The sequence below is a fragment of the Capra hircus genome, chromosome 26 (genome assembly GCF_001704415.2).
Source record: "Capra hircus breed San Clemente chromosome 26, ASM170441v1, whole genome shotgun sequence".
Taxonomy (NCBI): Eukaryota; Metazoa; Chordata; class Mammalia; order Artiodactyla; family Bovidae; genus Capra; species Capra hircus.
In genome coordinates this window covers 2,177,256-2,196,975 of record NC_030833.1, presented here as the reverse complement: position 1 = coordinate 2,196,975, position 19,720 = coordinate 2,177,256, and the positions used below count along the sequence as shown (strand labels likewise).

At 55.0% G+C, this 19,720-nt stretch overlaps 1 long non-coding RNA gene across 1 annotated transcript; it reads right to left on the bottom strand.

Moving 5' to 3' along the window:
- Positions 1,072 to 15,742, bottom strand: LOC102184588. Its single transcript, XR_311142.3, has 3 exons — positions 15,586 to 15,742; positions 10,467 to 10,635; positions 1,072 to 1,257 (listed from the first exon to the last, which is right to left on the bottom strand). It is a non-coding gene; the product is annotated as an uncharacterized LOC102184588 (long non-coding RNA).

Below are 19,720 nucleotides of genomic sequence, written 5' to 3'. Positions count from 1 at the left end.
GCCTGGAAACGGAGACCCAGCGTGGTCCTGGGGTTGCTGCTTCAACAGTCCTCTTTTCCCGCTCATCTCAGCTCTTTACTCCCAACAGTCCTGTATAATTTTTTCTGGCCCCGCCACATGCCTGCACATCCCTCTGTGAACACAACCAGCCCAGTACTGTCTTATTCCCTCTAGTGACGTCACTGCCATGAGCCCTGGGGCAGTTTAGGACACCAGATCCTAGGGGAGGCTGAGGACAAGCCCTCTGGTCCTTGCCCTAGTATCAGCTCCCGTCCAGCTGCAGCTAAGTCTCCCCAGCGCTCGCTTCTGCTTCACCACCAGCCCTCCAATGGCTTTTCATCTCGTGACGGCCCTGCACATCAGAGCTTACTTATCTCTTAATCACAGGGGATCGTGGTGTATTCTCAAATAGCACTGAGCGTGTTATCCCTGGAATGCACACCACTGTCCATCATCCACAGCCCTTTTCACTCCTTAATGCCCCACTGCCATGATGAGGACGCTGAAGCCTGGCGAGATCTCCAGTGGCTTAACTTGGGCGACACGGGCAGCCAGTGTCTGGCTCTAGACTACAGCGTCAGCCTCCCACGTTCACACCCTAACCCTCGCCCTCGTGTACGCTGTGTGCTCAGCGGCTCAGTTGTGTCCAGCTCTTTGTGATCACATGAACTATAACCCGCCAGGCGCCTCTGTGCATGGGATTCTCCAGGCAAGAATGCTGGAGTGGGCTGCCATTCCCGTCTCCAGGGGCGCTTCCCACCCAGGGACTGAACCCAAGTCTCTTGCCCCTCCTGCAGTAGTAGGCAGACTCTTTCACCACGGCACCACCTGGAGGCCTGACCCCTCCTCGTCAGGTGGCAGACTGAACGTCCAGTTACTAAACTGACGATCAGCGCGACTCCTGCTGCCCCAGCGGCATCTTTCTACGACTTTCCCACGATGATTCAGAGTCTCTGTGAGCCGCATCGGGACTCTCAGTATTTCACACTCAGAGTGAAAAAAATACAAGGGTATAATTTTTGCTAATGGATTATTACACTCCACTTACATATCGTTTTCTAATTATTTTATTCATAAAATAATATTATTTTGACTAAATGGCATGTGGTTCTTTTCTGCGGAGGCTTGGGCAGTGTGCAGAGCCATCTAGGCAATTGACTTAATTAGCACTACAGTTCTGAGGTGGATGGGGGCTGGAAGACCAGGCACTTGTCAAGTTACTGCTGAGTTCCAGTGAGCTTCGCCGAAGGAGGGTTTCTAGAAGGAGAGGGAGAGACTTTGGAGGCTGGTTTATCAGGGAAGCAGGCTGGCCACACAGTGACTGTACTTGGGTGCACTGAACGGTTAGGATGGGAGAAAATAAGAGGGGAAGGCTGTGGATGCGCACCCCTTCAAAATCCAGGATTAAGGTCTCAAGGAGCTGGGAGTCTGAGTTTGCCTACAGAGGCAGCAGTGCCTAATGGGAAAGACTCCAGGTTTTGAGTTGGATAAACTTAAGTTTTAAACCTAGCAGGCAGAAAGTGGAGCAGAATCATAATACTATGTGTAAACAGCATTTGGAAGCACAGGGATCAGCTTCTAAAAGACACATCCCTTGGACTTTCCTGGCAGTCCAGTGGGTAAGACTCTGTGCTTCCAGTCCCATGATGGACACGGGTTTGATCCCTGGTCAGGGAACTAAAATCCTTTATGCTGCATGGTTCAGCCAAAAAAAATTAAGATAAAGAAAGAAATAAAGATGATGGACTTTGGCAGCAAGGATGAAGGGTGTTAGGATCTCTCGCTCAGTCGTGTCTGACCCTTTGTGACCCCATGGACTGTAGCCTACCAGGCTCCTCTGTCCATGGGATTTTCCAGGCAAGCGTACTGGAGCGGGTTGCCATTTCCTTCTCTGAAATAAATAAAAGACCCATCCTGACCCGCTGGGGGAGATGTGCTTCACAGCACGGACAGCAGACACAGCCTTTGGCCTTTCACGTGGCCCCATTCCACTATCCCCTGAAGCCAGGGATCCAGGAACATCAATGTTCCGGGAGCATCATTCGTAGGATGGATGAAAGGAGTACACTGTATTAATAAAACATCTGTACCCAGCAAACTGTAACCTGAGAAATAGCTGTGCCTAAAATCTGCCCTTTATGATTGCAAACACCCATAGAAACTGGGTATATTTATTCGTTCAGACACTCACTGTCCCAAGAAGTGCATCCTGCATATTTATTACATTAAATCTCTACTCCGTGTGCTAAAAACATGGGAGAAACTGAAAGCCCAAGGCTCTGCTCTCACGTGGCCTGTGTGTTTATTGAAAGAGACTAAGTATACTGATGAAGTAATAGATATGTAGTAGGCACTGCAAACTGTTCAAAGGGACGATGAAGGGTTAGGCAGGAATAGAGGAAGCGCTGTTTTAAGTAGATGCTGTATCAGTCAGGGCCCAGCAGGTCAGAGAAGGCAGCCTCAGAGGGTTGAAGTCAAGAGACCCTGAAGGAATAACTCACAGAGCCACACGAAGCATTAAGGAAACCCAGAAACGATGGTGGAGGTGCCCAGTGGGAACAGCATCAAGCATTTGCATCTTTCAGCTCAAGGAGGTGAGAGAAAGAGTCGTGTTTCCAGAGCCTGCTGAGGGCTGTAGCCACGGAAGAAGGTCCGACTACGGGAGCTGCAGCCACAGGCACTGCCGGAGCCGAGAGAGGAGCAGGGCCAGCGTCACGAAGGCCAGCGATCGCTCTCCTCCCTCCTCCAACACTCACCTGGGTGCTTCCCCCTGCTGAGCCCAGCCAGAAGCCAGAGGGCTCGGGAGCCTGGAGGACAGAGTCTGGGCCTTCTGGGTTTGAGAAGGTGGAGAAGGGACACGGGGGCAAGCACGGGGCAGCCAGCACGGGGGTCCAGGAGGGCGAGTCTGGTGAAGCCACACAGGAGCAGGCTGCTGGCTGACCTGGAGCCTGGGGCACGTGGCTGTCATGGGAAAAGCACCCGGCAGGAGTGAGCGACGTGCAAAGGCCCTGAGGCAGAAGTGCCCAAGGAAGAGCAGGGAGGCCAGGGCACCAGGGACAGTGTGAGCAGGACAGCAGGAGAGGCTGAGGCAGGGAGTCCAGGTGGCCGGGCAGCCGGGCAGCCGGTTACGTGGGCACATGAAGGACATCTGCATCAGCCTGAGCGTGATGGGAAGGCGCCAGAGGAGGACCCAATGTGACTTCAAAAGCAGTCTCCCTGACGGTTCCAGGCAGAACAGGTTAGAGAGGGACAGAGCCAGTTAGAAATCTGCGCGTTTATTTGATAAATGCTTGTTGAGCACCTACTAATTCCCACACATTGCTCTAGCGCCCTGTGGCATAGCAGCAACAAACCAAAATAAAACCACACAGTAGCCCCTTTGTGAAGGTTTGTGTGATGGTCCAGGCGAGAAATAAAAGTGGTTTCCACTAGGTCATCACGGAAAAGACAGTATTAGGGGTTGCATACACTTTTAACACAGAGTCATCACAGTTTACTGATAGATTGGATGCCGTGATACTCAGAAGAGAGAAGCCTTGAGCAGGACTCTGAGCCTTTTGACCTAAGTGAATGGAAGGATGGAGCCCCCATTTCTGGAGATGGTTATTTTTCAGGAGAGGGAGAAGGACAAATCACATATTCATTTGGGGAATAACCTGGTGGCCTAGTGGTTAAGACTCTGCATGTCACTGCCAAGGGCTTAGTTTCGATGCTAAATCCCATAAGCTGTGCTGCATTGCTTAAACAAATAAATAGTTACTTAAAAACATCTGGGCATGTTTACCTTAAGCTGTCTATTGGGCACACAGGTGGAAGTGTGGAGGGGCCCTGGATTCGTGGGTGTAGTCTGAGAGGGGCAGAGGTGTTAGCACAGAGATGGTCCACAGAGTCACATCACCGCCCCTGTGAAGCCACCTGGGGAGGGGTCTGGGTGGGGAAGGAAAGAGGCCCAGGACAGGGCCCAGGTCCAGGCATAAGAGTGAGGGGCTGTGGTGCTGGAGAAGGTCCAAGAGAGACCAGCACCTGGGAGGTGAGAGCAGAAGGGAGGAAAGGGGAGGAGGTGACCGAAGGCTGGATGTGAGGGCAGCAGGCTGACGAGTCAGACGGGGGCTGAGGGGTGCCCGTGAATTCAGCAGCACTCATCTGAGGCTCTGACAGCAGCAGCTGGGCTGATGTTTCACTGATGCCTACCATACCTGCATAGAGGAATACCCCCCTGAAGAGCATACTCCTGAGTCCAGGGTCTCTAGGGTGGGCTCCCTGGGCACCTTGTGGGCATACCCCTGCCACACTGCACTCATGGAGGAGGGTGCACTGTGCCCGGGACATATAGGGCTCTTCTTGTGCTGGGTTGGGGGCTGCCAGCCCTCCTGGGTGCTGGCAAGGACCTTGCTGGTCTCTGCTTTGCCCCCCATGCTGGGGCCCCATTCAGAGATGCCACCCTGCAGGGCCAACCCCCGAGGACCCCAGGGCCACCTGGGAAGGAGACGCCCCAAATCCCCACTGAGGCCATAGCAGTGGTAGATTAAAGTGCAGATAATTTACAAGAGTGCCTAGTTGCTCCTCATGGAAGTTGCTAGAACCTGCAGGCAGACAGACAAGAAGCTGCAGAAAGTTCAGTGTGCCAAGCACTCCTATCTAAATTGCATTATCTCCTTTTACTAATTCATCTGCAAATACCTGCACCTCAAACTCAGCTGGATGCCACGAGGTGGGCGAGTGAGGGTCAAGGCAGGGGAGCCGGGGTCCCCAGGCAGGTCGTGAGGACCGGGGCAGCCCTCCTCCTAGACTTCTTTCAGGACTGGCAGACAGCGGGGCAGGCCATTTCCTTCTTCAAGTCCGATCCTTCCCAGGTCTTACGTTCCAGTGCTAAATACACAGCAGCTTTCCTCTTCTGCCCAATGAATGTGAACCATAACATCGCCCAGGTAAAAGCCAGATGGGAAATGTTTCACCACCAGCCATTCCGTGGCCGATGATGGAGCAGAGCCAGCGGGGTGAGGGTTAGCTCTGAGAGGTGCGGCGCTCTGGAAGAGTCGGGGGAGAGCCAGGGCCCAGGCTGCCCAGGGGACAGCCCCTCCCCTAGGGCCGGGTCATCCCCGGCTGTGGCCGCCTGAGAAGGAGGCTGGACGGAGCGTGGGATGCGGGTCCATAGACGCCGGACAGCAGCTTCCCCAGCTGCAGCTGAGTCCTGACCTCATGCACGGGGAAGCTCTCCCGAGCTCCGCTTTCTGAGCCCCCAGAGCTGGCCCTTGCCGGTGGAGAGGCAGCCTGTGTCTCTTGCTCTGGAACTGAGAGAGGGACGGGGCCTTGAGGGTATTCTTATCTGCGCAGACTTCTAGACCACACAGTAGTGTGTCCACTATTGAAGAAGGTAGTCTCTCTAGCAGTTTCTGAAAAGTTCCCAAAGTCACCAGGCATAGCTGCATTTGGAGGTAAATACGGCCTCCGGCTGGTCTAGCTCACCCCAGTCCACCCCAGTCATTGAGGACTGAGCCCCAACTTCCAGGGTAATGCCACGCTGACTATTTGAAATCGTGGTCCCCTGCAGAACTTCATAGAAAGAATTCCCCCAACTCATGGGTTTCTGAGGAGGACTGGGCCCCACCTCCCATCTCAGCTGGACAGCATCCGAACCCACGCAGAGTCGGGGATGGAAGATCCTGCTCCCCTGTGCTGACGGCCAGCACGGAGGCAGGACTCACTGGGGCTCAGGGCCAAGTCCGTGTGCTGCTCTGAAGACAGCTGTGCTCTGCCTGTCCTGGGTCCGGGGGGCTGCCCTGGGGCCCTTGGTGCCAGTGTTAGCCACACCTCTTTACTTTACTTTTTCCGTCTTCTGGGTTTTCCTCAAATGCTTCCTTCCTGTTACTTTGGAAGAGGCCACTCACCCTCTCCTGGCTCCTCTTGCAGAAAAAGCCCCCAAAACCGAGGTCCAGGGGACAGTGGGGAGTGAGACAGAGCAGGAGGTGAAAGGCCAGGCCGTCACAGGTCCTTGAACCACCCAGATCAGTGAACTGCTCCACCTCCTGCCTGGTGAGGCTGGGATGAGAGCGTGAGAGAACCTGGCGTCAGCTTTCATCCCCCCGAGACCCACCATGAACCTCCCAGATCCCAGATCACCTCTCAAGTACTCAGCGGGGATACAAAGCGCTTTGCATTTCTTTCCCAAAATCCAGCCTGTTTCTATCTTCTTCCCCCTGATATCTACTCTAAAAGTATAATCAAAGCCCAAATGTCAGCATATGATAAAGAGACGAGCCACCCTCCACCCCTGAGCCCGGTGTAGGAGGGCTGACGGGGACCCGCAGTCCCTGACCCATGTGCGACCTGACAGGATAATAGACCGGTGTTTACTGTTGCCGTGACAACCCTCCAAGTGAGGGAACTCTGCTGCAGTTAGAAACGAAGTCACTGTGCCCAGATCCCAAGGCGGAGGGCCCCAACTCAGGGCCTGCAGTACTTTCTCCCAAGAAGCTGTCGCCTGTTATTTGGGAAGTTAAACCAACGATCACCGAACTGGTTAAAAGACACCCATCGGAGGACCCAGAAGCCTCTGGATGGGAAGCCCACGTGCACATATAAGGTGGCACCACAGATGTTCCGACGTGTGCCAAGAATATGCTGGAACCATGTGGAGAACAAGGTCACCTCACAAATGCCACTGTAAACACTCCCCATGACTGCCGGCGGGCAGTCAGCCTCTGCATCCTTCCCCGCCTTCTCTGACGGAGCCGGGCTGGGGGCCTGGCTGTGTGGGGGGCGGGCGGCAGCCCCCACGCCAGCGCTGAGGAGCGTCTGCTTTGACTGTGGATGCACCGCCCCCAGACTCCAGGGCCGAGTCTGCTTCCGCTGACGTCTTCCTTTCCTGGGTCCCGTGTTCACTTCCTGACTGCCTCTCTTCCCATCCCCTGGGCACCAGCTGCCCAGCGCTCCCAGCACTGGTTCCCTAAAACCCCCATCCCTCTAGAAACTGTCCAAAGGCCTCTCCCTTTTCTGAGAGTCCACCCGGAGAGTTCACAGCCACATGGCTCAGGCAGCACAGAGCAGCCGGGACAACCTGGAAAAGGAGCCTGGAAGGTGCTTAGCTGAGAGAAGCAGGTGAGGGCACCCCTGATCCCGGGCGTGGGTAGGACTGGATGCTGTTGAGTCCCCTCTGCCTGCCCCTGTGGCCAGCCTCCTTCGGGGCCCTTCCAGGAGGGGACAGCAGTGTTTGCTGAGATTCACCACCTACATGCGCTGGGACAGACAAGAATCACTTTGTGACGTCCCTGCTGTGTGCAAAAGTCATCAGGACGGTGGTGCCTCCGTGTTCAGGGCCAGCAAACCACAGCCCTTGGGCCAAACTCACACTTGTCTTTGTGAACGAGGTTCTTCCGGAGCTCAGTGCGCTCATCACTGACACCTGCACGCCATCTGTGTTGGCTGGCACACCGCAAGGGCAGAGCTGAGAGGCTGCAAGGCCACCTTCACAGCCCTCAAGGCCTAGAGTCCCTGCTATCTGACCCTTTACAGATAAAGGCGGCCAACACCTGCTTAGAACGCTTGTCGGATTTCACTGTGTGTGTGTGTTAAGCATCGGGGTGGGGGGGGGGCGTGGATTCGGGGGAGGCGGGGGAGTCTCTTCACATTTTAGGTCTGGGGTGGAGCCTGGGATTCTGCATTTTAATAAGCCACTCTTGTTAGTAAGAAGCCCCTAGAGCAGTGGTTGCAGGTCACAGCTTCATATCTAAATTACACGATCAAGCTTCAACAAACCCTGTGTCCAGACCCAACTCAAACCAGTAAGGTCGACAAGAATGGGGTGACACTTGAGCCTGGGTACCTGTCCGTCAATTGCTAGGGCACAGCCGGAGTAAGAGAAGCCTCGACCCCTGTGGTCAATGCCCAGGAGGTTCTAGAATGTACCCTCTCGCTTGGCACCCTGTCGCCTTCTCTGCAGGGGACGGTGCCTGGACGTTCCAGGGAACGCTTTGCGAAGCTCTCTGGCGAGTGGGGCCACGTGTCTGACGCGACTTTTCCACATTGCTCCTGGGAGTGTGTGTGTAAGGACATCACTGGTGGGGGCATCTCCGGGCAGCGGGCAGCTACTCCCTGAGCTTCTCTGCCCCCTGTGCCAGGTCCGCTGCTGCAGGCCCATGTCTGGGCGGGACCCCGCCGTCCCGAGCCTGGGCCCGTGTGGGTGAGTCATGTCATTCCAGACGTGGTCCTGCGGCCGGACGAGCGCTAGCCTCAGCCACACTGGCCTGGCCGTGGGGGCCTGAGGTCGGCTATGAACACACTCAGGAGGAGGTCCTGCCTTGTTTCGTGCCCACTTTCTTAAAATTCATGCTCATCAGATAAACTGATAAAGGTCTGAGGACAGTTTCTGTGTGAGGTTTTTTCCCCAGTGCCGTGATGCTGGGCCTTGGACCTGGCTCCCTGGAATGTAGTGGGTGTGCCCACCCCGTGCATGGGCAGGAAAAGGGGCATTGCCTGTAGAGGGCTGAAAAGCCAAGCAGTGATGAAGTACCCCCAGAGCCTGGCCCCATCTCGGAACACACAGGGCCTCTGTTTGGTCAGCGGAACATAGGAGACCAGAAATGATTGCTAAAACGGCCAAGGTGGCAGCGAGCATGCTGACTGATCAAACCACCCTGCCCTTTTTTGGTTCTGGGGCAAGCCTGGCTGCCAAGACCCACCCTGATCATTTGACTTCGATGAGACTCCCAGAAGACCCCTGGTTACTACTACAAGCCTAGAACCAGATCCCAAATTCCCCTTCTTTACTGTTTGTCTACACTGACCAATCTGGATGAAATGCCTACTTGGCCAAGTGATAGTCAGTTGTGGGAACCCACTGGCAACCCCAGGATTGATAAGAAACTTATTGTAAGCTGAAAACACTTGAGGATAATAGATGCAGAAAGAAGCCTCTTGGAACTTCTCTTTCTGCTGAAAAACAGCAACTTCTGGGAAGTGAGGCTGCCATCAGTTTCCTCCTTAGGGCGGGTCTGCTTCCAGGAGAATGGCCGGGAGTAGGCCTATGGGATGGCCCCTCTCTGTGGAGAGTCATGGCCTTGAAGAAGGACCTCTCAGACCTACAGACGAGCATCATCGCAAACTTTCTTGTTTCTCATTTGTTCCCCTAAAAGCCCAGTTTTCTCTCCTAAAGAAATCTTTTTGCTCTTCCCCTAAAGCTTTTTCTCCCCCATCCTTCTAACCTATTATGAACCACAAATTCTAGCCTCCCTATTGAGTTACTCATCCCTGAGTATTCCCACATTGTATACATAATCTTTTTCCTCCTGTGAACAGGAGGAAAAAGGAAATCTCTACCTGGGTTTAGTTCACATGTCCCAGGTACAGAACCTAAGAAGGCAGACAAAAGTTCTGTCCCTCCCCAACACAGGCTTCTCTCTTTACTCCAGCCCCTGGACATTGACCTTGAATATGGGAATGTGAACTGATTGTTTCCAAGAACATCCATGCCTCTATGCCTAGTTCTTTCTAGCCTTGATTATTCCCCCCCCCCCCATAAAAGAAAATCTCTTTCTTCCTGCCCTTAGAAACTCCCGTGGATCTCAAGGTCTGAGATCCTCCCTCTGGAGTGATCCCCACTCCATGTAATAATCCTTCTGAAGAAAATACCTCCTTCTCTAGGGTTTGCTTCTTGTTGCCAGCGATCAGAGGGATGGTGGTGCCATATCCTGTTCTGACACCACACCAGTGACCCCTCCGAGGCGGCTGAGTGGCCATCTCATCTATTCAAGGTGGCTGAGATGTTACTGTGACCTCTGAAAGCAACTAAACGGCAGTAGCTTAATTGAATTGTGTTTAAAGAAAGAGAAAGCCTTGAAACAGGCAAGCCTGCATCTCACGAAACAGGGTAAGCACCATGCTCAGTTGTGTCCTGTCATATCATCTTGCAGAAACCGGCCCATTCTGACTCTAATCCACAAAACTCCCCCGACGATGCTTCGTTAATGTGACAGCCTCAACCACCTCAAGTCTGAGGAGGCAGGAAGACCCAGTGAGGCCCACGGATCGTTGAGAACACGCACGGGGGGGTGGGGGGGGGTGGCGGGCAGGGGCTGCCGCCTCTGAACGGCACGCCCTGGACGAGTGCGAACAGCCCCCTGAACCACTTTGGTTTCACTGACACACACGCCCTGTCATCTTGCTCCCAGTTTCTCCAGGGAGGAGCAGCTTTGATTCTGTCTCTCCTCATTCTCTTGTACTTCTCACTTGGTGTTAGAAAACCCTCTTAGGGTTTGAACAGACTGTTTGAACAGGAGCAGAGCAGGGTTTTGGGAATGTACTTCCCCAGTTTACATATTCAAGTTGAAGAGGCCTTGAGGTCCCAGACTCCCCCGGGATCAAGGAAGAGATGGGACTCAGTGGCCATGGACGGTGAGCTCCTTTTCTAGCCTCTGGGCTGCAGATCGAGCCTCAGGAGTCCCCCAGTCCCTGGAGCCTGGACTACTCACCTCCTCAGGTGTATCCGCCTTCCCACACACCACGGGGCACCGAGGGGACATTTCCGGTTTTCTGTGGGGCTGACGGAAACAGGAGCCGTGAGCGGGAGCGTCTGGAAGCCTTAGCTCTCAGGCAGTCATCCTCACCGAGGACATCCTGTGGTGACTGCCCCGCCATCGCCTGCTGAAGGAAAGGTGGTGGTGGCGATGGCTGGGGCCCCAGGAGGCTTGCAGCCCCGTCCCTGTGAGCCAGCCCCTCGCCCCATCAGTGTTCACCTGTCTCCCATGCCCTCTGCCGCCCTTGAAGTATTGACAATGTGACTCTGAAGACAGAGCCAGTCAACCAGAGTGCTGCAATCTGACCTTTGCAAGACTGCTGTTCTGGCCTTGATTTGCTTGGGTTGGGGGAGAGCCATTTCCTCTTCGTTAAACATTAAATAGCAGATAAATAGCATCTGATGTATTTGAACTTTAAGAGGTTTTGACATATGGGACCCATCACCCTCATATTTGACAAGCAGTGTTTGCACACATATGAAACATCCACACCAACACAAAATTCTTTGATTTAAGAGGGAATCAGGTCTTTGCTCATCTCCTCTGATCCTAGTGTCTGGAGCCCTTTTAAGGAACAAGGATGTTAGCCCAGGGGCTGAGAGGGCTTTCTCACTGGCTGGCTCCAAGGTCAAGTCCCTTCTAGCCAAGCCTTCTGTGAACGGCCCCATAGGCCTTTGATCTACAGCTAGAGGAAAGCTTAATATCTGTCCTGTTAAAGGTCTTCCTTGGTGGCTCAGAAGCAAAGAATCTGCTTGCAATGCTGGAGAACCAGGTTCAATCCCTAGGTCTGAAAGACCCTCTGGAAAAGGGACTGCAACCCACTCCAGCATTCTTGCCTGGAGAATCCCATGGACAGAGGAGCATGGCGGGCTGCAGTCCATGGGGTTGCAAAACATTGGACTCGACTGAGCGACTAACACTTTCACTTTCCATGAAAAGGCTGCCTTCTGCCCTCAGAGTTCAAGAGTTTATTGTTTACAAAGCACGTTGTTCTGTCTCCAAACCAGGACAACGTTCGGCAGACACTCCCCATTCTAGACTTGGAGAAGAGGAGGCCGGGGCAGACGTGAGTCCCCAGCAGCAGCTCCCTGGACACGCTGCGGCTCGGGGCAGGGCCAGACCCCGGGGGCGGGTGGCCAGAAGCAGATCTGAGTCCGTCTAGGAACCCACGGAGGGACCCACCACTGCACAGGCCTGTGTCTCAATGGCAGAAACTTTGAGAGATCCTCCAAAGGAGAGCCGGCTGCTGTCCCTGAAAGCGAGGCGGAGGAGGACGGTGTCAGAGGAGGCCAGGCAGGGACCCGGGCCTTCACCCAGCAGGGTGCTAACAGAACCGACCTCATGCAGCGCTGTGTGGATCCTGGGGCCTGGGGGAACAGGCTGTCAGGTCATAACGCACAGTATAAAATGGACAGGCCCTAGCCAGTCCTTACTGACATCCTTCTGATAGAAATAAGTGAAATGAATAAATAACCAGGGGACAAGGGGACGGGGGCAAAGCTTCCAGACAGAAGAACCTCAAGCACAAGACGGAGCCGTGCCCTCCCCCGGAGGTGGGGCTGAACTCCCTCCCCCGGGACTGTGGGTGGGACTCACTGACTCCCTTCCCAAAGGACAGAACGTGAGTAGCGGAAATGGTAACTTCTGGTGGAGACCCCAGCAGACCCCACCCGACCCTTACCATCAGGGTTTGTGTCTCCTGGGTAAGCCAGCTGTGTGAGTCATGCACCCCTGCTATGTCATGGCAAGAGGGTTCCTCACCTCCCGGGACCCTTCCCCCACACCAGTGGGCCAGCGTCAGCATCAGATAGAACACCAGACCAGCCCCAGCTAAGGGGCAAACGGCAGGAGGGTCTCTGCCAAATGCTGGAGTAAAAGGAATGACTGAGAGCAGGTCGCAGATGGGGGGAGACTGAAGTCACGCGACGACAAAGTGCTTGGGGCGGACAGCGGGGGCTGGGGTGGTCCTGGGACAGACAAAGGGCAGAGTGGAAAAGCTGGTGAACCAAAGACAGCCTTCAGTTTCGTTACCTGTGTTGAATCCACGTGGATTTCTGAAAGTGTGAACCTCTAACTACAGCACATTGTCACAAAGGGAACAGTGGGGAGTGACAGGTGCTTCCTGAACTGTCTTGGAAAATCTAAAATTATTCCACGAGAAAGACTTTCATTTTGCAAAACGTGATTAAATGAGTGAATGCCTCCACCAATGAATTTGATGAGGATTCGTACATTCAGAGGACTTGGAACCTAAAAAAATGATACAATGAGCTTATTTACAAAACAGAAATAGACTTACAGACGTAGAAAGCAAATTTAGGGTTACCAAAGGGGAGGGGCGAAGGGATAAACTAGGAGTTTGAGATTCAACATATAAGCATATATATATTATGTATAAGTACATATAGTACATATATGTATTTCTGAATCACTTTTGTTAAACACTTGAAACGAGGACAACATTGAGCTCAGTTATTCAGTCGTGTCTGACTCCTTGTGGCCCCAGGGACTGTAGCCCACGAGGCTGCTCTGTCCATGGGATTTTCCAGGCAAGAATACTGGAGTAAGTTGCCATTTCCTTCTCCAGGGACACAACATCGTAAATCAGCTATATTTCAATTGAAAAAAAACTTTTAAGGAAAGAGGCCGTACTATGGGAGAGGAGGTGGATGGTGTGGAGCATACATGTGGAATTTGCTAAGCGTGACTTGTTCCTAACCATGCCTAACTTGTAACTAACCATGCCTACTTACCATCTCCAGTATCTACTGGTCGTCAAGAAACTCTCTCTAAATATAACAGTGACGATAATCTTGCCGACTGACCCCAGAAAACACTCATGTGCTGGGTGATACAGACAGCAGATCAGGCTACACCACCAACCAGTGTTCAGGTGAACAGACCGACCTGAAACAGCCCTTCTAACCCAGTCGGAAGCAGCAGCAGCAGGCTGCCCGCTGCACACATGGCTGGTCTAGGAAGGCTTTTTCTCTGTTCCGAATAGAAATGGGAACTCACGATTCTGGAAAGACTGGGTGTGATACTTCTCAGGATTCCGTTCAGCATGTGTGGTGAAAATCCCTGTTCATCACACACTGAACGCACATAGGAAGACCCTGAAGACAGGGAGAAGGCAGGCCAGTCAGAGACCCCCGAGACCCAAGGAATAACTCGATGATGAGTTTCCTGGGTTTTCCTTCAGCCTCATGCACCCCAGGCTGGACACAGGAGAAACCAGAAACCCCAAAATGCCAATAAGCACAGAGAAAAAAAAAAAAAAAAAAAAAAAAAAGCCCGACCAGAGCCTGCTCTCGAGCTAAAAGACCAGGAACTGGGTGGCCTTGAAGGTGAAATTATAAGGCCAAATGCTGGTGAGGATGTAGCAACCGGATCTCCCAAGTCCTGGGAATTACTTTGGCAGCTTCTTTAAAAGCTGACATATGACACCCTTACATATGACTGAGCCTTTTCTCTCAGTAAAATAAAAATTATGACCACACAAAATCCCGTACTCAATAGTTTAGAGCGGTTTGGTTTGTGATAAGCAGAAAACTAGAAACAGTCAAATGCCCTTCAGTAAGAAAATAATTACACCATATACTGCTTGGCCATAGAGGTGAATGAGTCACTGATGGACACGTCAGCTTGGGCGGATCTCAAGGGCAAGCGTATCCCAAGGAAGCAACCCTGAAAGGTCAAGTGCTGCACGATTCCACGTATGTAACACTCTCCAGATGACAGAACGTCAGGGAGGAGGAGCTGGGGGAGGGTGCGGGCGTGATCGGAGGGGAGCATGGGGGGATCCGTGCGTTGGCCTGGTGCTCATGACCTTGATGGTGGTGGAGATGCCGTGCATCCACACACGTGATGCGATACGTTAGAGCCTCACCCTCGGGGCCCAGGCCAAGCTCCTGGGTTCGATGTTGTCCCGCCTTTGTGGAAGATGGAACCACTGCGGAAACTGGGTGAATCATTCATGGGGCCTCTTAGTACTATCTCTGCAACCTTCTCCTTCAAACTAAAAGACTTGCTAGAGGAAATGGGTGAAGATTACATTTCACCATCAGACAAACCGCAGTCACCTCAAACAAGGGAATGTGTGAGTCACTCAGTCGTGTCCGACTCTTTGTGACCCCATGGACAATAGCCCTCCAGCCTCCTCCCTCCATGGGATTCTCCAGGCAGGAAACTGGAGTGGGTAGCCAGTCCCTTCTCCAGGGGATCTTCCCAACCCCGGGACTGAACCCAGGTCTCTTGTGCACTGCAGGCGGATTCTTTACCATCGGAGCCACTGGAGAAGTCTCAAACAAGGGAGGCATGTGGCTACTTGATTTGTGGGCTGCACGGTCCTGCTCCTCTCAAGGTCACTTGAAGTCCACCTGCAGTTCAAGGTCTTGTCCACAGCTTCTCGGGCCTGTCACTGTTCAAGTAAATGTTACTTAGCACAAGGAAACAGCCCGCATCTGTGCTGCCTGGAAGCAGAGTCCAGGGAGACTGGTCCTTTGTACAGAAAAACCACAGAGCAAGAAAGAAACAGATCCCTTAGTGGTCTCAAATTCTGGACAAATGAATATTACTCTGCCTGGAAATGCAGCCTCTTGGAAAGATTTCTGGGAATAGAAGGTGTGTTTATATAAAGCAGCTATAATTTAGGAGGAAGCTAGCAATCCTAGCAGACTTGTGTGTCCTTTCAGGCTTGGGAAATGTGTAATTAACATCTGGGCTGAGCCCACCCCCTCAGCACACCGAGCCCAGGTGCTGAGTACCGGCTCCCCAGCAGCGATGGGAAGGGCGCGGTGGTGAGGACCTGAGCCGGCTCTCACGCTGCGGGCTCCCCAGGGCAGCTTAGCAGGGCGCTGGGACACAGGCTGTGGCCTCCGTGCCGTTGCTACTGGCACTGGCGTCAGCAGGCTTCCTTCCGGAGGCGCTGAAGGAGGGCCCGGCTCCTTGAGTTTTAGCTCAGAGAAGCTGCTGCGCTCCGCGGCTCGGGGCTCCCTGCAGCGGTGGGTCGAGTCCTCACTCTGCTCTCTCTCTGGTTCCCCTTCTTCTGCCTCCTCCCCATTGAAGGACTCACCTGGATGATCCCGGACAATCCCCGTACTTGAGACCTGCTAATCAGCAATCTACGTCCACAAGCATCCGTCCTTTCCCTTCGCCAGGGAAGGCGGGTATTCACAGGCTCCAGGAATCAGGGCGAGAACATCCTCGGGGTTGTTGCTCAGCTGACCACACTGGCCTCGTTGATTACAGCTGCCCTGCACATCCAGCTCCGCTGGTTCAGGGCTGACCGCCTGCAGCTCCTGCCCCATCAGGGCGTGGCTGCTGTGGGCGGGTGGAATCGGGTTTCTGTTTATTTCTCTAAATCACCGGAGCAGTTAGCACACGCCCAGTAAGGCCTCATGTGCCTTCCTTGAACGTCCCTGTGAAGGCTGCAAACGTCATCCCCATTTTACAGATGAAGACGGCGAGGCTCAGAGAGGGTACCTGGCTTATTCATGAGGCTGAACTGGGACTCACGTGTGGGCCGGGCCCGCTTCTGGGCTCTTCCTCCTCGCCTGTAAACTCGCTGGAGACGCGGATGGAGCTGAGTGTGTGTCTGCCCTGCGAGGAGCAGGCCCTGAGATGTGTCAGGCTCAGATCCTGTTCAATAGCGGAAATCTGCCCAGCGGAGTCAGCCAGCCAGCCAGCCCCCGCCAAGAGGTGCCCGGGGGCCTGGGTGGCATTGGCCGGGCCAGAAGGGAGGCTTCCTTGCCTGGCTCCCTGTCACCAAGCCATGGGCCCCATGTCCCATGTCCTGAGGGGCTGGAGAATTGTATCACCTGCAGAGTGCTGTGCGTGGGGAGGGGGGAGCTCTGCCCGTGATAACTTTACCCACTTGACCTCCGCAGGTGCCTCTGGGCCCTCTGCCCACTTGGTTGATCTGGAGTTGGGGTCAGTGGTTGGGCCGAGAGGCAGGGTAGAGCAGATTTGGAGGGAGCAGGGGCTGGACTCTGAGTCGTGGTGACTGAGGACAGTGAGTCGTGGTGACCAAGACAGCAAGCAGATGTCCACCTCCTGAGACAGGTGCTCAGGGACCAGGGCATGTTCTCAAGGGCCCTTGTCTTGCTGTTCCCACAGCTCATCCAAGGCCTCGCTTAGGGGTTGGGATTCTGTAGACACAGTGGCGGAAATCTGTGGCTCTGGGTGCTGAGAATACAGAGGAGTCACGTGCTTCACCTGGGTTTGCGAGGGGTGTAAGCAGTGGGGCTGCTTTGCTGGCCTGAAGATACGGTGGGGGGGGGCGGGTCTGGGAACACCTGGAGGGGCTGGAAAGGGTGCTGGGAAAGGGGTCTGGGGGCCTGGGGACAGCGCGGAGGTGGGGATGTGAGGGCCAGGGGGAGGCCTACGGGAGGAGGCACCGGGGCTGGGCCGGGAGGAGGCCCCACTCTGGGTGGCCAGGATCTGAGACTCTTCTCCCCTGGGCTGACCCTGGGGGGTGACTCTACTCTGTCTCACACCAGTGCCCACCCTCGTCGGGCGGGTCCTCCATGTGCGTGGGGGGCGGTGCAGAAGGGGCAGCGTTCCATCCAAGGCCGCAGGTCCCCACAGGGAGCAGGGTCCTCCCACCGGCTGGTCGGCTCTGGAGCTGGTCCTGGAGCTGGTGCCCCCTCCTCGGCCTCAGGCTGCAGGGCCAGGACACTCAGGAGAGACAGCATCCGGGTAGATGCTGCTGGCTGCCCTGTGGGACCCACAGGCCCATGTGGAGAGAGTGCGGCCTCCCTGGAAGGAGCTAGGGCACCAAGGGGTGGCCACCCCGTTCCTGCTGGCGAGGGGGCTCCGGGAGCGCCGCGCCCTGTGGAGCTGGACGTACTCGTCTGGCCACAGAGTCTTCCCACCCCGGACACCAGGATCCAAGGAGCTCGCAGCATCTCCTCAATGCCCATGGGGCAGGCCCTTCTCGTGGATTCAGGGGGCCTTGCTCCTGATTCGGGGGACCCTGGCACTGATTCGGGGGACACAGCCACTGATTCAGGGGACCCAGCCACTGATTCAGGGAGGCTTGTTGCTGACTTGGGGCCTTGCTGCTGATTCAGGGGGCCTTGTCGCTGGTTTGGGGGCCTGCCCCTGATTTGGGGGGCCCTGCCCCTGATTCTGGACACCCTGCTGCTGATTCAGGGGGCCCTGTCACAGAAGCTCAGGGCACCCCATAGTGAAGACACTGATGGAGGCGGATGGTCGGCCCCAGGAGGACGCGCCCAGAGGTGAGTGCTGAGTCCGCACCGCATCCTCAAAGGGCAATGCTGAGACCCAGTGGGAGACGGCCAGCTGCCTCGGGCTGACGTATGGCCCACTCTGTCTCCGGGCCATCAGCATCATCTTTGTGGGCATGTGGCCCTGACCTCAGCCTCATCTGTCCGGGGCTGGAGGCGTCTTCCTTCTGCTTGTGACAACAGTTCAGCTGGAGGACTCATGGCTGCACTTGGCTCCGGCCTCCTTTCCCCAGAGCCTGTGTGGAGAAGTGGGCACTGCCTTCCAAACGTGCTGGTAGAATTCCCCTCCACGCTGGCTCTGGTTGTGGACCGCACTGCCAGCACGCATGCCGACCGGTTCAGGCTCTTGGCTATGTTGCCACTTTTCCGTAATACCCAGACCACAGGTTCATGTGGATTGTGTGTGCTGCCGCGTGAAGTATTGTCAAGGCAGGAAGATGGACTTCAGTTCAGTTCAGTTGCTCAGTCGTGTCCGACTCTGCGACCCCTGAACTGCAGCACACCAGGCCTCCCTGTCCATCATTAACTCCTGGAGTTCACCCAAACTCACGTCTATTGAGTTGGTGATGCCATCCAACCATCTCATCCTCTGTCGTCCCCTTCTCCTCCTGCCTTCAATCTTTCCCAGCATCAGGGTTTTTTCAAATAAGTCAGCTCTTCCCATCAGGTGGCCAAAGTATTGGAGTTTCAGCTTCAGCATCAATGCTTCCAATGAACACCCAGGACTTATCTCCTTTAGGATGGACTGGTTGGATCTCCTTGCTGTTCAAGGGACTCTCAAGAGTCTTCTCCAATACCATAGTTCAAAAGCATCAATTCTTTGGTGCTCAGCTTTCTTTATAGTCCAACTCTCACATCCATCCATGACTACACATAGCATCGTATACTTTGTTAGGTTGAGGTTTAACTTCCAAATGCTTAGAATATGGTTTGTGGCCTCTGTCTGTCCCGGCAGACTTGCCCCGTGGCTGTCCTTGGGCTGATTATTGTCCTGGCCCTTTACCTCTCCCAGTAATCAGGAGGCTTGCAGGAGGGCAGCCATGAGCTTGGATCCTAGCCACGTGGTCTGCCAGAGTGCCCGGCCCAGGGCAGGGCCGCACACATGGGACAAGGCAGGGTGTCTGCCATCCTCCTCTGTTTTGTGTCCTCCTCCTTGAGAAGCGCTGGCAATGGTCACGGCAGCCAGACGTGCCCGCGTGTATGTGTGCGTGTCCACATGTGTGTGCATGGGCCGTGTGCATGCACATGTCCTGACACGTCCCAGGAACTCACCTGGCTCTGGAGCTGGCAGAGCATCCAGTCTAACGAGAGGCCTGCACGCTGAACTCTGAGTTTGCAGGCAGGTGTTTCCTCCTCCAGCGATGGGGCCAGTACAGAAACGGTTCCGTGTACATCGCCAAGCTGGGCTGGGTGCAGACAGGCCAGCCACCAGGAGGAGAAGCTTAGATGGAGAGACGGGCATTCCCAGGGTTCAGGATGGAGCTTCAGGACATCAGGCCTGTCTTTAGAGACTCGGTGCCCTTGGTCCTAAATAGAAGCGGCATCCAAGATGGTCCCAGCCCCCACGGCGTGCGGAGCCAGGCTGACGGCAGGGGCGGGCGGCGACCTTGAGGACTGGGAAACGGCAGTGTTGGGAGCACCTCGTCATCACTCCTGCTCCCAAGCCTTCCCTCCGGCCTCACTCCCTCTCCTTCCACAGTGGCTGCCAGGGGCCGGGAACACAGCCCTTCACGGGGAGCCGGAGAGGGGCAGGAGCCGCCTCAGCAACTCGCTGACACCAGAGCTAAGGTGGGTGGGGGGGCGGTTCTGGGGACCCTGGTTCCCTGGCGGCATCTGCAGTCTCCAGGGCTGGGGGCCAGTGTCCGTGCTGGCCGGAGGGCCTCTGAACCCAGAGTGCCAGAGCGGCCCCGTGGTCCCCGCCACACCCGCCACACTCAGCCCCCACCATGGATGCAGACG